The 15,934-nt window shown below is 31.5% G+C and overlaps 1 long non-coding RNA gene and 1 other non-coding gene across 2 annotated transcripts; both read right to left on the reverse strand.

Moving 5' to 3' along the window:
* Positions 1-8,987: 8,987 nt before the first annotated feature.
* LOC131646974 (uncharacterized) lies at positions 8,988-9,955 on the reverse strand. Its single transcript, XR_009297691.1, has 2 exons — positions 9,740-9,955; positions 8,988-9,463 (listed from the first exon to the last, which is right to left on the reverse strand). It is a non-coding gene; the product is annotated as an uncharacterized LOC131646974 (long non-coding RNA).
* Positions 9,769-9,892, reverse strand: LOC131654475 (U6atac minor spliceosomal RNA). The gene has a single exon (XR_009299506.1). It is a non-coding gene; the product is annotated as a U6atac minor spliceosomal RNA (small nuclear RNA).
* Positions 9,956-15,934: the final 5,979 nt, after the last annotated feature.

Raw genomic sequence — 15,934 nt, forward strand, 5'->3', positions numbered from 1 at the left:
TATAATCCATTTAATTAGTATCATTTTGTAATCCAGTGTTTGTTCAAATTGTCACGTGGATGATTGTTGTAGTGTTGGTATTAAATTACAAATACTGAACCTGATAAATGCATAGTCTGAATTTTTTGGGTAGATTCAAAAGCCCAACACATGGTTCCTTTCATATTGTAAAAAAAGTTGCCATCTATTTTAAAGTTACCATATTCCAAAAAGGGTTAAGAATTAATATAATCTCTAAATCCAAAAGAGAAGCCTACATATATCACACACACACCATTTGAAATTATAAAACAGACCTAACAACTTAAAGTTAACAACTTTCGAATTCTTTTAAAATTAATACAATAGTTATATATATATATATTATATATCCAGCACCCATTCATATAAAAATACTACTTTAATTACCAATTAAAAAAAAGTACTGATACCATCCTGCATGGTTATCCATAATTTGTTTACAGCAAAACAAAATTAAACTTCCTTAAAAAGCCAAAATAGTTCACAGAATTATAAAACAACACATAATATATCAGCAACACATTCTTTAGTTATTCCCACGGACAACGCAGACCAGAATTTCTTCGACAGGTGGGTACCTAATGGTGAAATGCAAGACATCACCTTTCTTGAAAGTCCTGCTCTTCCCAAACTCATACCACCCCCTGCAAAGAAACATTTCATTCTTATCTTCTCTCTTCTTGAGCACACAATTGTATGCCTTGCGTCTGTCGGTGTCATACAGCCCAATTGTGTCCTTGCCTTTCAATTCACACGCAGTTATGACCTCGGCAGGAATTTGCTACAATTCAGTATAAATTACAGACATTAGCAAATGGAATACTTTCGGTCACTTATTGTCTTATTAAGAACTTACAAGAACTTGCGTGCCCATTGATGGTGGGTTTTTAACCTCCATAATCCAACTTTTTTCATTTTGAATTACAACCGAATCATCATTATGCCTGTATTTCAAATAAATAGTTAAAACTATTATATAATTAACCAAATTTAATACTAAAACGGAATATACATTTACAAATACGACACTTCTACATATTTTTAAACATATAACATAATTTAATTTAACTTACCCTTCCGTATCTGATGATATTGAAACGTGGTCATCTTCAACCTCTTCCATAACCTCTTTTCCCTTCCTGTATGAATCCCTTTCTTTTGCAATGTTACTTGGTCCTTCTTGGTTGTTTTTGCTCTTAGACGGCTTATTAAATTCTTTGCCATACCCCTCTTCACTGCATCCAGAAGAAACACAATAAACCATTCTTTCTAACATTTTAACTACAAACACAGCCTTATTATCATTATTTATCACGCGCTTATTATCATCTTTAAATTACATGTATTAAATCGTTTCCTGCTATCAGGATACTACTAACACGCAAATAATAAATATCTAAATACCAAATAGCAAGTCTATTGTATCTAAACATTTAAACTATAATCACACTACTTTTATCATTCTTTATTACTTACTGATTATCACATTGCATCTTAGAGACATCCAACATTCATCCAGAAACGAATCGAAACATTAACTGACATAATTTTTAAAACAATAGACAGGCCAAGCAATTAATATCTATGTAACATATATGGTGTATACATTTTACCTTTCAGAATCTGAAGACAATACAATCACATTTTGTTGGGCTTCTCTTCTCGACATTCTTTTCCTTTTCCCAGCACCAACAACTACATGTTCTTCAGTTCTTGCTTCAGTGTTTGCAGAATGCTTTCTGTACACCCCAGATTTGCTTGATTGCCATGCTGCCTTCCATTCAACTGAAGTGCGACTGTTCGCAAGACCAGCCATTATTGCCTTAAAATCAGTTTCGCGTCTCCAAAGGCATCCCTTCCATTTTTTCCGGTTATTCCTCTCCCAAACTTTCCTCCATTCCACTACAACATGAATCAGTTCCAACACCCTGCGAATCCCAGCCTCCCTCCTCAGTCTTTCCCAATTGTTCTCCATTCCAAGTTCCTCGATAGTCCTAAAAATTGCAACAACAAAAATTATAGCGGAAAAAAACAACAACAATCAACATGCAACTTACATTTCTTCAGATTTAACAAAATCTACATATTTAACAGACAATCCAAGCATTCAAGCTAAATGATATTTACATCTCTTCAGAAAAAACAACATCTACATATTTATTATACGATCTATACATTCAGTATACATGCAACTCACCGATCGGGAATGTCATATGGCGGAGAGTACGTCATTGCCAAGCGAAAGTTTCTTTGCTGTGTCGACCAACTGTTCCTCACCAGTACGAAACCCTAACGTCCTTTGGAGAAGTAATGTTTCTTCACTTAGGATCCCAACCTCTCTATCTATACTTCTTGAACCAAACGACGATAATTTAATATAATAGTTAAGGAAACAAATGTATCTGAAAGGTTACTTTAATTCAAATGTAATACAATTGGTTAATATAGGAAGTCCGAGCGCACGTTTCCAATCAAATCTAAATGCTTATTTTTGGATACTCAACAGTTTTTTGGTTATAATAGACCAAGTCATGACCATTTTTCAACAACTTCCTATATATGATAATTGGCACACACTTAAATGTTGGGCCGTGCAACATGTCCACACATATTGTAATCAATATATAATAGATGCACTAACTATTTATAAAGGACAGCATTGTAACAAAATTATAGTTTTCATATTTACATTAAAAAAACCACATTAAAGATAGATGTCACTATATTTATCCATAACATACAAAAAACGCATATAATGTGCAGACAAACAAATACTATATTCGTATTTTATGAAAAATATATTTCAAACTAATATTCTATCAACAAAATATGAAATTTATATTTCTCAATAATATTATAACAAAACCCATCATGTTGGCCCTTAACATGTTGGAAATTTTAATTGGGACGCGACATAAATTTTTTAAATTTCCATATCTTTTCATATATTTTTTAACCTTTAAGATTACTTAATATGACTTACATATTTAAGGAAAAAAGTTGTTATGTCTTGATTTTCAACAATTAAGGCCTACAAAATTTTTATTTTATTCAGCTATTAAACTTTTTTAAAAGGTAAATTATTACCGATTTCTTTTACAGTTCCCTTTTATCAGTCCCATAATTTAATATAATCAGGATATTTATCAACAACCATTATCGAAAACAATGTACATTATAGAAAGAAGTTTGCTTCATAAACTTAGTACACCCATCTTAAAATATTTTATTAAATTCATTGGATGTTTTATCATTTTATTACACAAATAAAACTGCCTCCAAATGATTAAATTATACATTATATCCTTTTTCTATTTGTCAGTGTTAAACAACACATATCAAGTTTCTGTTTGTAATGGTAGAATGGTTGAAATAAAATCCAACATTATTACACAAAGATTAAACTCATGTTATACAGGTTTTTACAATTACAAAAACATTTGATTGTATCATTCTGAATTATAAAAAACAGCACTTTACAAAGTCCCCATCCTAACGCCTTTCCACGATTAAATGCACATAAGGAGAAAACCGCAACATGCTCCAGACTAAAGTATCGCCATTGCAAAGTTTGATACTCTTAGCTAATTCATACCAGCCCTGAGCCATGTACCTTTCATAAGTGCTTGGGACTCCTTTCCTCCTCGCCTTATGAAGCCTGCAGTTGAACACATTTCGAGTCGCCGCGTCTACAACTTTAATTTCATCCTGATATACTCGGAGGCATTTCTTAGCTATGTCCTTTGGAAAATGCTGCATAAATACACATATATTTTAGCTTACATTTCATATTGTTCCTATATTAAATGAATACGAATCACATTAGATTGTGTTATCTTACCATCACATTTTTTGCACTTTTTTTGCCGTTTGTAATACGAGTTTTCCAAGTGAATTTCTTTGCGCCATTCGAAAACTCCTCTCTAATATCAGTAGACGCCTTCCCTTTCCCTTTCTTTGATTGATTTCCCTTTCTCAATATATGTTGATTGACTTTTCCCCGTGATGAAACTGCCCGAACTGACTTTTTTTCCTTTTCTTTAATTCCTACGCTTCGTTCACCACACAAATTTTTCTTTGAAACCATCCTTGGATCCCCATTAACACTGTCAATCGTTTTATCCTCAATCGTTTCTTCCATTGGCTCCTCCTTTACATCCAGAATCAAAACATTTTCATGAGTTGAAGGTTGAGGAACTGCAGTGGGGGATGTCGTAGCCATTTGATCAAACCGATGTACTTTCCCATGTTCTTTTGCTCTTTGCGCTTTCTTCGAAGCTTTTTTTACCTTATCTGCATTGTACCCCGTTTCAGCAACCAACCCATCTATCAACCTCCATGCCCCTTCGTCGCTAACAACCAAAAACAATCATAACAATAGTTAAATATTTGTCTTATAAATTTAACGAAATTATTAAGCCATTTGAATTACTCAATAAAAATTATCTTTATACGAACAAATTCAAGATTACTGATGATTTACAGGAAATGATGTTGAACAATCACCAAATATTCAGAATATGAACAAACAAATATGTAAAACGATCCTTAATAGAAACACAGACTTAATACAAAAAAGAAAATGCATACCCAACAGTAGTAAAAACCCAAGAATCACTAATCGAACCTGATGTAATCTGTTTTTGCAAATTCAGTTTGAAATACACATTAACCCTAACGACTCTTGGTACGTATTTATTTAACATACACCTACATACTTAGAGAACACTGAAAAAAACTTCACAGAAAAAACACGACACAACCGACAATGTTTCGTCACCCCCACATCTATAATAGCCATAAGAGGGCATATATCCCAGTTAATCTTTAAAAAGTTGATTTCAGAAAAATTTTCAATTGCAGATAAATTTTCGCCTTTACCAAACACATGCATCTCAACCCATTTAGAAACAATAATGCTTCAACACTGAAACTTGAAATAATAACAATCAGATTTATATTCTTAAAGTAACGATGAAAAGCAGTACCTGATTTCTACGCCGTCTTCGTCTGATATACATCCGTGGACAGTTTTCCTTTCTCCGGTCATCTTCTCTACCATGCAGGAAATCTGGAATTACCGTACTGTTCAGAAAGCTCGCGCGTTTGGTTTGCCGAGGGTGCTTTTGTTTTCAATAAAAAATGAATTTATAACCTGTCTCTCTGCTTCCTCATAATGTTGGCAATTTACAGCTATTAATTTCCAATGGGCCAAGATAATTGTTGGGTTGCCCTGACCAAGAAAATTCCCAATAGCCCAAGAAATGTAGAAGCGATTGACTAATATGTTTATTTAACAAACACAATTAATAATTAACATATTCTTTTTTAAAATAACCCACTCATCATATTAAAACTAATAATTTTTTTTTTATATAACAAAATTACCAATATATTAATTTGTTATTATTATTTACATCTTATTTACCACAATTAAATACACAATAAAATAATTTTAACAGACAAAATTTGTGGAATATATTTTTTAAGCAATGCATCATAATATATTCCCATTTCATATCATGTATATTTAATTTATTATATCAAATCCACACAATGTCAAAACATTTTTGTTGGGCATCAGAATTCAACTGTTTAAAGTTTTTCAAATAGACAATGATTGTCACATGTATATTTTATTGCAAATCTACTATTAACAATTGTATTGAACTAATAATATTTTATAAAAGAATTACATAGACTTAACAAAATCTAAGCCCAACATAAACAAATTTATATAATAATTTAAATATTGTACATCCCCAGGACTTTAGTCATATATATTCCCCTACTAACTTCACATATCTTCCATAAATAAGTAAAATATAAAGCATACCAAATCAATAACAAATTGTATCTGTAAAACAATGACTGATACAAAACTAGAAAATAAGAGCAATTGCATAACAGATTATCATAACATACATAACAGTAAATTAATATAACAGATTATCAGAGCAATTACATAAGTTCTTATCAATCCATAGCAAATTAATAACCAAACAAAAATTCTGAACATTAAATAAAACAAGTTCTTAAAATTACATTCAAATTAAGAATGCAAAATTACTAAAACAAGGTAAATGATTAAACCAAAAAATATTGTTCTTCAAAAAGTCGTCATCAATGCATCCACACTAACCATTAAGACATCAACAAATCACCATCTTCTAAACATGCATTTTACATTCATAACAGTGTTAAAAAAATTCCAGAAACATACGGATTAGATGAAAAGCATTCAATATCAATGTTATACAACATTATATGTCAACAAATACAATCCTAACCATTGTTTTCAGTTTCTTCACCAACTCTGTCCAGATCTTCCATTCACTGTCATCCATAATACAAGCATTTTATGATTCTAAAACCCAAAAAATATAATCTAACATATTTTCAAACTTTTCGTAAAACTCTGAACAATAAAGTTATACCTTTCATTTTCAAAGCGTATCCAACCAACACACACTCCATCTGATATCTCTACCATTCTGGGTTTCATATCCAATCCCACACTGCCCATAACATCAGCTACAAACTGAACATCTTCAACAACAGCAAACCTAACTCCAGATCTGATTCTTTCATGACGAAGCATCCAATTGATTGCAACCATCTCATTCTGCCATACCCCTCCGATGTTCCTCACCTTGCTATCACTCTCCCACATGCATGCAACATTGTCCCGTACATAAACAGCCAAATCAGTGCACGCCTTCGTAACCCGCTCTTTCTTCATCTTCGCCCTCATGCGCAGTAGTTTAGATCTTTCTCTAATCTTCCTTTTAATGGCGAATCGCTGTAAACGATCTTCAACCATAATAAATTTTAAATTTCTGCATGATAAAGAACAAGGTTAAATCAAAATCAAACTCTTAAAAAATATGAAAGAAATATTTTGGATTTAGAAGAAAAGAATCCACAACCTGCATGCTTTCTTAACCTGGGAGAAGGTACCCATTTTCGTTCAACAGATGCAGTGGATTTCGCTTCTGAGATTAAAACCTAATTTCAAGTTCCTCTCATCCACTTATATACTGAAACGTTCCAACCTCTTTAGTCTTCTTTTCCCAAAGTACATCTTCACATACATTATCATTACTCAGTAGGGAAACGTGCAAAAAACATGGGAAACTGGTATACTGGCTTTTTAGATGACCACATTAAAATTATATTAAATTCTTCAAATGAATAATTAATATCGTTTTATCTAAATACACATCACTCTGTTAATTTTGAAAAAATTTAATACATTGAACTATTTACATTGGGTCTTCACTTTATTTTTTTCAAAATTGAATTCGATTTATTTTTAATTACATTAACTCAATTTAATTTTTACAATTCCTTTACTACTTAATTTAATATTAATTATCTTCATTCATTGCTTTTTTTGTCTTCTATATTTTTCAACAAAAAAATTTAATATATTCCCTTTTTTGGTATATTTTTTGTTATATATTTTTGACAAGCTAAAATTTATTATGCTCAAATAAATTGATTTCTAAACAAATATATATTTTTTTATACGACATTATTTAAATATCAGAATGAATTTTCATACACAATATAATAATTAATGAATTTATATGTGGTACATTTTAAAACAATTTACATAATAATATTATTATTGGTTATATAAATTATTACGCGACCCATGCGAACCCAGGGGTAATGGATACTTATGGTATATTTTAAAGAATAACGTACGAGTGCGGACACAATGGTATCTAACTACCTAATTATATGAATTTCATATTAAATGAAACTAATTTTTATACGCATTTTATATTATTATATATATTGAATTTGCGTGACCCGTGCGAACGCACGGGTCCTTTACTAGTTTTGTTTAAAAAAGACAAAAATGTATTAAAACTAAATATTGAATAGTGGATAAATTAATCATTATGATTGGATGTTTTGGTTAAAGGAAGTAAAATGTTGTTTGTCTCGATGTCATGGTGAACATAACGAGCTTTTGTGTGCTCATGTATATACTCCCTCCGTCTCATAATAAATGTCTTATTTGAGCAATGTACGGTTTTTAAGAAAATGATTGGATGTTTTGGTTTTAGTAAAAAAGTTAATGTCATTTACTAAAATACCCCTATTAATAGCAGTTGAATAACGTGAAAGTTAATAAATAGGGGTATAATAGTGGAAAAATAATAATGATTGATGCATTTGAATTGTAAATGGACAATTAATTTGAGACAAGAAAAAAATGCAAATGAGACACTTATTATGAAACAGAGGGAGTATTCAAGTTCCCTAGCAGCATCAAGTGCTAATTGGACCCTGAAAAATAATGGCCATGAACTATGACTCTATTTAGATAAACAACTTAATTAGTGTTTATAGTAGAAACACTTATCATATAAGTTATTTCCAGTACAAGTTTTTTTAAGAACAACTTAATTAGGATTAGTGACATTATTATTGCATTTCACAAATACAATTAGAATACTGGTTCATCACAAGAAAATGATCAGGGAAAAGGTAGTGATGCTTAAATGAAATCACTCTCACTTGATATTAGCTTAAGTCATCTAAGAAAACCTTGAAAACTAGAAAGCTAAGATATAGTTTTATTAATTCAGTCACTTTATCCCCAAATACCAATTGCAGAAGCTTCCTACCAAAAATAGCCCCCATTGCTCACATTCTACTCAATTGTCATAAATCAAACAATATGTCACTGCACAAAGTTATATAGAACTAAACACATTAAATGTGGGAATCTTAACACCCTTTCACGCTCACCCCTAGACTTATGTAATGTTATCCGAGTAACTTGATATAAGGATGCTCAAGAGATCTTTGATAGGTTCTATACCTTAAAATTTGGGTTAGGCCTAACTATACGGTATAAAACCGGGTTATAACGGAAAGGTTTCCACCACTTGTATAGACACATTGTCAGATCATATCTTATCAAATGAAAAACTTTTAGCACATCCTCAACCAAAGCATCCCTCTCAAACATATTAACACAAATACATAATCATACAAACAGGCAAATTCTAAGAAAAATAATTGAATAAGATTGCAATGAAGGAAAAACTAATCCTATCAGGCCATCAAGACCATTCACATTTCACAGCCTAAATACTATCCTTACTAACCCCAGATCTGCGTGCCAAAGATTCAACACTGTTCCAATCTCTCAACACATAACTCAACAAATAGTTCCTCAGTCCACTGGAACAGCCTCAAAACAAATTCAGTGATATAACAGCCCCATTCCTTGTCCTACTTGAAGTGTAGGGAAGCAAAATAAACTCATCCTATGCATCCATAACCAAATCATCCACAAACCCTTTATTGGATTTCACAGTGTAGGCAGTGTTAGACACATATTTCTTGATATCAGATGCACAATAACAGTTCTTTATGAATATGTAATCCCAACCATTTCCTTCAACTGTGATGTCACCTGGAAACACATCAAACATGCTCTGAATCACTCACAAAGACTGTTTAGTATAAACAGCAAAGTTCAATAGAAAAATAACTTTTGTAAAGTCAATACTTGTTATTGATTATAAGCGATACTTACCATAATCGTTTCATTCCATAAAAAATAAAGGCATAGTAAACTTCAAACAACTTAACATGCATCTAGATTCATATTTTTTGTACTCTAACTCTAGGGCAATTAAACAAACACTTAACATGCATCTAAATTGAAGTTTGAAGAAAGATGATTAACCTGGCGAATCAGATTGAAAAAAAATTGGGTTAAAAATTGGGTTATAGATCCCACAAGGGGGGAGCCTTTACCGGATGTGTTAACAGGAAAGCCCGAAAGCTGTTCCCATCCCTGTCAGGGGAGATGCCAACCATCTCTCCTTTTCACGAACACATTTTACTGTGTTGTGTCTTTGGTTATAAATGCAAGAATATTTATTTTAATTACCGATGTGGGACTATTTTTGCAAATAGCACTTGCCTATGTTAACAATACTACTAGGATAGACCATATATTCTCCCGGTTAGTTTGTTATGTCACGTGTTTGTTTAAGACTATTCAAAAGACAAGTGTCTCATATATTAATCTTTCTATCCTTATAGAGTGTTCCCATATCACGGTGAAAAATAAAAAAATACGTTTAGAATTCAGAGGTAATTTTCAGATGTATCTTTTATACACATATTTTAATATTTTGTAAGTGAGATATCCTTATTTTGCTCAAAAAATTGTTTGGAAATGCTTTTCTAGATTTTGAAGATGTACTTTCACACAAACTCTTGTGTCACTTATCACTTATTTCTTGTGTCACTTATCACTTTCAAAATATTATTTATTAGAGAAAATATCTTTTTTCATCCCTTAACTTTAACTTGGGGTTCATTATGGTCCCTTAACTTTTAAAAAGTTCAAATCAATCCCTTAAGTCTTTAAAACGGAGCACGTTAGTAGGGGTGGAAATAGGCTAGGCTAGGCTAGGCTTTAGGAGGCCTGAGCCTGGCCTACGATACACTTAAAAGGCCTAAGTCTGGCCTAAGGCCTATCATAGGCTCAATTTTTTGGCCTGGCCTGAAAGCCTATTTAAAAAGCCTGTATCCCATTAAAGTTTTTAATTAATCTATATAACTTAAGAAGTCTTGTAGGTCGGCCTATATATACTTATATAAGTGAACCTATTTAGCATTTGTTATATATATATATATATATATATATATATATATATATATATATATATATATATATATATATATATATATATATATATATATATATATATATATATATATATAGAGGATAGCCTATTTAGCTTTTTTTTTTAATATATATGCATACATGAACCAACTTATTTAACATATCTCTAATATATATGAAAATATAGGCCGGCCTATAAGGCTTCATAGGCCTTTTTAATAGCCTAAGCCTGACCTATTTAATAAAATAGGCTTTTAAAAAAGCCTAAGCCTGGACTCTTTATTAAATAGGCCTGGCCTGGCCTAGGCCTATGTAGGCTGGGCCGTAGGCCCCTGTAGGCCGGCCTGGCCTATTCCCACCCCTACACGTTAGTCCTTTCCGTCCATTCTGTTAGTCAAAGTCAATATGTAAGACCATGTGGCACTGACGTGGATGACACATGGGTTAGATCAATTTTATGACGAATTTAGCGACGCAAAATCCATCACTAATTTTTTTTTCTGGGTTTTGATAATGATTCTTCATCTTCTTCCACAATTTTTTCTAATTTTCACTAACAATTTTTCCATTCTCAGCCACATCCACGTACCAATTTTCACCCACCATATACATATCATTACCATTAAATTTTCACTAATTTTAAGCCCTCATTTACAATAACATATCTCATGGTGAACAATCAAACAACTTCCTCGTTACCCAATAACACAAACCAAACATAATCCATGAAGCTACAACATAAAACCAAACTCAAAATCACCAATCAAAACCTTAAATACTAATTCAATCTTTCAACAAATTAGCCGGTAATTTTGAAGAATACAACAAGTGCAATAAAGTAAAGAATTGGAAAAGAAGAAACAGAGATCAAAGCAAGCCGCCGCAACCCCGACTTATTACCGAAACGTGACATGTGCGACAACGATAACAACACCAATCCAGCACCTCCTCTTTTTCGATGAAACTCCATTACAATTTCAAGTTCCAATCTCAATTGAATCAAATATATGAAAGTTACAGAATCAAAACGAGAAAAGAAATTTCTGGATAGCAAAAAATCCCAAATTTCTGTTCTTTCACAAATCTGTGTTCTTCCCCAAATTTGCGTTGATGAATGTGATGAAGTAGTGTTTTATGGGTTTTTCTTGACTGGGTTCATATAAAGGATATACAAATAAATAATACAGAATATTAAATTGGGATTTTTTTCAATAACAACCCTAAATCACCAACACCAAGCAATCACGACAAGCCATATGAAGAGTTCAGAGAGAAAGAAAATGATGTTTATGGAGAAGAAAAGGATGTTTATGGAAAGAAAAGGATTTTTTTTCAATCACAACCCTAATTCTAATTTTATTTTTAACAGCATGAGTTATGGGTTAATTAATATGATTTTCTGGTTTTTGTTGGCAATGAAAGGAGGAAGATGATGACTAGATGCAAACCAGAATACCATGTATGCAAAAATAAACACTGTTAGTTGAAAATAGACGGAAAGGACGTAAATGAAACGCTTTGTAGAATTAAATGATCAAATTGGTCTTTTTAAAAATTAAAGGACCAAAATGGACCCCGAGATAAAGTTAAAGGACGAAAAAGGGTATTTTGCCTATTTATTATGTTCCAGCAAATAACTTACAACTTCAGGTAATATTGCCAACATGATCTTATTATTTTTAAGAGTAATGCTAACTTGTGCTCTTAGGACATAAGTTAAAAACTAATCAAAGAAATAATTTTTTCAAAATTGTGCACTGATTTTAAAAAAAATAAAAAATTAAATTTTTATTGCTTTTTTCAAGACAAAATTTCTACAAGTGGGTTTCTTATCTTGTGCCCCAAGGCACAAGTTACCATTACCCTTTGTTGATATTATTTATTGTTTTTTTATCCATGCAAAAATCACTATTACTATTTAATAAATATTTTTTTCAATTTACCTTTAAGTAAATTCAACTTTGATTGTGGTGTTGCTAAGATGTCTAATTTAATAAATACAAGTTCTCATTATTAATTTTTCACATGACGTAATATCGTAGTTTTAATATATTTTGAAAATTTTGGACACACACATCTAAGCTACTCGACTAATTTAATATAAGATTCCTTAATAAAAGAATTTATTATAATATCCCAAGATTCCATTATAAGGTATTTATTTAGGTTTAACAATTTTTTCACTGATTTTCATCCTTAAGAATTTTGATTTTTACTAAGAACTTATATCTAAGTCTCACATTTTCAGTTATGTGATACTGATGGATATTTAGCAAGTGTATTCAATTTTATTGCAAATAATAAAAAATGTTCGTATCCACAAGGATTGTTATATTTTAACAACATAGTTAATGTGATATAATAATAAAATCGGAGAGTTTTCAAGGTTTAATTTGATATAAAACACATAAATAAAATTATGGAAAATTTCTCAAATTAAAGGCGATTAGACTTTGTTTCGAATTCTCTGTATGTCGTTGTTGATGTTGGCGTCTATTTAGCCTAAGTTGATTGATCAGAAATTACAATTGTTTAACCAAGATGTTATACCCAATCCCATGGTGTATAACTCAGTATTCTACATTACAACTCCATAATCTTTCAGGTCAGTTCGAAGTTAAAACAAGCAAGTTGGATAGTTAAACCTCTAGTCACAAATTATAATTTCTTATTCCTAATCAATTACTAAGTTGAAAAATCAGAGTTAGGGTCAGTAATCCCTACAATTCTAGGTTAGATATATGAGTTCGTCAACACATACGAAGTAATGAACATAAGATTAACTGAATAACAAATACTGATTAGTCAAATATGCAAATAATACCAAACTCAAACATATGATCGAAAGAGTTCATACATGTTCATATAAGAAACCCTAATTAAACAAAATTAGCTACTATATTAAAATACTTCATATCAATATAAGCATGTAAATAATACATGAATTTTTTGCCATAAATTTGACTTCTAAAGATGAAAATCTTTGTTCTGGAGCTTCAATTCTATCTTTGTCGTTAAAATTCACTTGGCAAGAAAAAGATTCTCCACCAAAACTGTCTTTTCTCCTTTTATAAAAGTCAAAACGTGTCAGAATGTCAGTCATATGGGGCCAGAATAACTTTATATCGTGTCACGATGCTCTATGTAACATTTGGACCACGTCACGATCCCTTTATATCATGGTGCACAACCTGCCGCTCAATCCCACCTTTCACTCATTGCCGAATAAAAAATTGTAATCACTCAATCACATATAAGTGCTATCATGCAATGAATTTGCAAAATATCTAAAAAGCCATTCACTTTCTATTCGAAAATACGTTTTTGAGGTCTTCAAAGGCTGTAACACTTCCATGACTTATGTCAGGGGTGGGATATTTTAGGTTAGTAAGCTTAATTCCTCGAGGTTAAGTACATGCTAATTTCCCGTTTTCACGACATCCTCACAGTCTTCTTCTTTTAACTGATGGGAACTAGAATGCTGAGTTCATTTCTTTTATCACTTTTTTCCAGAAGCTATAAATGCGAACATTATTAGGACATTTTCTTGCTTCTATTCATTCTTTTTTTTCTTTTTCATCAACTTTTTTCGATTCTAGGATTCTAGTTCCTGTTGAAGTTGTATAGGGCAAGCAACAATAGATTTAGAAGTATTTATCCGAGAATTATCGTGTCCACAAAGATGGTTGTAGAATGCCATTCAACGGTTTCTATAGTTTCGAACTCGGGTTTGAATGAACAAAAGTATAAAAACGGAAAAGTAAATATAAACATAAAAAGAATTCATTCTTCGGAGTTATAAGATTTATCAAGCATTGCATATAATCTACTTCTCACAAACTTAAACTTATCGACCAATTATACTCAACCTACGATACTCGTCTATGTCATCACGTATCTCTCACATCAGTGTCCATCTCTGGAGCACCTACGAGATCAACTCACAACCAAGGCTATCTTTAATGCAAAGTTGTGAGAACATCCGTATTCTCGCACTATGCCAAAAAGTATATTTAGTATCGCCTTTTTTGGCTTTTAATAGCGTTTAAAAGCGCTATTAAAGCCCCTGCTATTATAGATTGACTACTTATGATAGCGTTTCTAGAGCGCTATTAATGTTTAACCTTCAATAACACTTTAAGCGCTTGCATAAAAGCGCCATTATAGGTCTTATTTTTTATAGCATTTTTCCATAAAACGCTTTCTTAGAACACTCTTTAGAGACCTTTATTTTAATATTTTTTGGGCTTACAAAATGAACACATCCACTCTTCACACATGTAAGAAAATGATATGATTATAATGAATTAAAGCTATTTTTACTACATGAAAATACCAATTCCACAAAACAATAATAGACAAGAAAGTCTACTATTAGTTGATAATAGTTAATTTAGTATACTACATATGCCAAAATAAAATGGCAGAGACTAGTTAATATTATAATAGTTCAAACAACATGAATAATCTCATGGCTAACAATGTTATCAAGAAGCTTAACTATGGCTGCAAAATAAAATAGTTGTGGAAAGTACTAACAGTCTAACACTATTCTAGTTACATGTGTACTGATATGTTATTCCCTTCTTCATCAAGCTTGGTTAAATCAAACTCAAAGATCTTGGGATTCATATCCTTATCGAGCAATAACTTAGTTGCCTTAATGGATCAATGTACTCTTTTCAATGTTGATTCTTCATGAAGATAAGCTCATCTCATTTCTATACTAAGACGGATCTTCCAAGTGCAGCTTCTGTGCTTGATGACCTATTTGAAATGCAAAAAGAAAAAAAATAATTTTCAATTACATCATAGTTTTCAATTAGAATATGCACACACCCAGAATATTGCACAAAACAACCTCAACATGAGCCATTATCTGCATGCTAATTGGATTAGTCAAGATTGGCATGAACACTTTAAAGTAGAGGATAGAAGTTGACATGACAAAAATTGTTAAATGGAAAAAAAGAACTTGCAGACAGGACCTTGAATTTGACCCCAAAAAAATCATGACAGGAATTACTTGTTCCTGTTCCATAAGAAACATCCAATACTTTCAATTTAGCTAATATCTTTTCCTTTGATATTTCTTTTCTGCCAAGCACTGGCATCATTGAATTTGCTCAGTGTCCTAAGCTTTTTGTTTTCTTTTGAACTGTATAAAAAGTCACAGAATGTATCAAAATTAAGAACATACCCAAGTATCTCATTTGTTAATAGTTTTATGGACTAAATTGACTA

Source organism: Vicia villosa, linkage group LG2 (genome assembly GCF_029867415.1).
Source record: "Vicia villosa cultivar HV-30 ecotype Madison, WI linkage group LG2, Vvil1.0, whole genome shotgun sequence".
Classification (NCBI taxonomy): Eukaryota; Viridiplantae; Streptophyta; class Magnoliopsida; order Fabales; family Fabaceae; genus Vicia; species Vicia villosa.